This window comes from Macrobrachium rosenbergii, chromosome 13 (genome assembly GCF_040412425.1).
Source record: "Macrobrachium rosenbergii isolate ZJJX-2024 chromosome 13, ASM4041242v1, whole genome shotgun sequence".
NCBI lineage: Eukaryota > Metazoa > Arthropoda > Malacostraca > Decapoda > Palaemonidae > Macrobrachium > Macrobrachium rosenbergii.
Genome location: NC_089753.1, coordinates 2905020 through 2907519, shown reverse-complemented (window position 1 = coordinate 2907519; position 2500 = coordinate 2905020).

The following is a 2500-nucleotide window of genomic DNA, read 5'->3' as shown; positions in this document are numbered from 1 at the left end:
ACTGCTGTCAGTCTTCTTGCCTGGAGACAGGGTCGGAGAATGGTACTGTGTCATAGTTGACACGGTGGGTATGAAGACTACTGACGTTTACGCTGCCTGGGAATTAGGGTAGGCCTGCCCTACCTGCTATTACATGATATTCCTTGGGTGTACGGGTCTTATTACTGATGAGGCCAGGTGATGTCTTCCCACTGGGAGGCAATTGAAGTGCTGATTTCCATTTTTAGTGGTAAGGTACGATGGTATTGGAGAAAATCCCCTGGTACTCAGTTCGTTTCTTTATTACTCATTACATCGTGCCAAATTTCTCCCAGGTCTAGTCTCCCGGACTTGGTTAATTTACATAGTCTTCAGAACTCCTGGACTAGATCCAATTTACATATTCTTCAGGACTCCTGAACTAGGTCCAACTATCTTTTTCTAACGTTCTACAACCCTATCAAACGCTAAGTTACAACTCAAACTAACACAGCAAAATATCATGACAACTAATGAATGTGAAGAATATTTCACGACTACGAAAATTTTCACATTAAGGCGTTCTAATCACGTTTGACTGGGCATGCAACAACGCTGCACTTAAATCTTCGTCTGCTGCTGTTCTTTCATGATACTGATCTGTTCCAACTAATGAACTAGCGGTAATATTATGACTTTAAAAGCTTACCTTGAAGGGATAGATAATAACTTGTATTAATAATTAGGTAAAATAGCCAAAATGAAGGGTGGACCGCTTGACGTCCTTTTCACACCAACAGCGTTCGTCCTTACATGTTTCTTTAGTGTTACCAATATGCAGACGAAAGATTCAGGACAGCCCCACATTCAGAGCGAAAGAAAAACAAAACAAGGGACTGGCTACACTTCTATGCATTCGATGTCCACAACAAAAACGAAAACATTTTACAGTCCCAATCACTCTCACAACAGCAGTACAAAGATATTAGAGGAGGATGATGAATCAATTCCTAAACAAATCAATAATATTTAAAGGAATAATTTTCCCATTACACAAGCATTGTGAAAATGTGTTTTACTATTTTCTGTTGAAGAAGGTAAGAATCTTACTTGATATGCTTTGTGTTGTTATTGTGATAGAGAATTGTTATTTTGATAAGAGGTGGATAATATCTCTTATAGTGAGTTCTAATGTGTCTTGCTGCTAACTATAATTTACTAAGTCTATATCACTGTGACTTGGCAGTGCTGTCTTTAAGAAAGTCTTAGGAAGACGTGAGTTTAACCTTTTTTAAAAGTGAAGGTAATCTTTTGAAAGATTGGTATGATATTTAAACATATTTTTGTCTTAGTGAAATGGCTGTTGGTATATTTCCATATTTGCATATTTCATTCCTATATGTCTGTGTTATCATATTGCCTCTAATTTTATCATTACACAGTGTGATTGCTTAACATTTTGTCAGTGCATACTTATTGAGATTTCAGTGAGTACTTGTATTGACTTCCATTTATTGATATTTTAGTGAACACTTGTGTTGGGTTTAATTAATCAGGTATATGGTTAAAACTTAAGTGAAAGTTAATGGTTTGAATCTTACTTAACCAAATTGCTTTCTTAATAAATTAAAGTTTTGTGAATTAATATTGATTAAGAAATACTTAAATCTTACACTATTGTCAGATAACAGTAAATCTTTTTGAGATTGTGAACTCTGCATATAACTTTTGAACTTAGAAGTAAATTTGTCTGTTTAAAGTTTTAATAGCACAGTGTTTCATTTTGACCACCAGTGATTAGAGAAAGTGATATATCTGTTTGTTCACCTGAGACTTATCTAGGTGAAATAGAACCAGAGAAACCGTTATAGTGTTTGTTGAAGTGATGCCCATTTTCCACTAGTCTGTTTATAGCTTATTAGTTGTTACCTCATCCATATCTTGATTAAGTTAGATTGATTTTCTCAAGTGATAAGTAAGTTTTAAGGGATCACTGTACCTTTAGAGTATTCAGTCTCATTATTTTTGTTATGAGGTTTCAACTATCTGGTCGAAGTGAGGTAACTTTTTGGTCTTATTATTTGTGTAATAACCATGTGCTTGATAACTTCGTGACAATATTATATATATATATATATATATATATATATATATATATATATATATATATATATATATATATATATATATATATATATTACATCTTGGATGACTTTAGAAGAAATATGTGCTGGCCTGGCAGTGGCTCTTTGCTGCAGGTGCATTTATGCTGACTTTGGGAATTTGCTCAGTTGGATACAGAGAGCCATTTGATCATGATATTTCGAACATCGAACTGATGCTGCTTGAAGTGCCTAGGTTCCGGTGGGGTATGTGTGTGTGTGTGTGTGTGTGTGTGGGCAATCTCTCATGGTATATTAACCAGGGAATAGACTCATTCAGGAGGATTGCATTAAGAGATCTGGGTCTGTTTATTTAATGGTGAAGTGTTAGAAGATTGCCACCGGAAAATCTGTTATTTGTCGCCATACAAAGTGAGTAC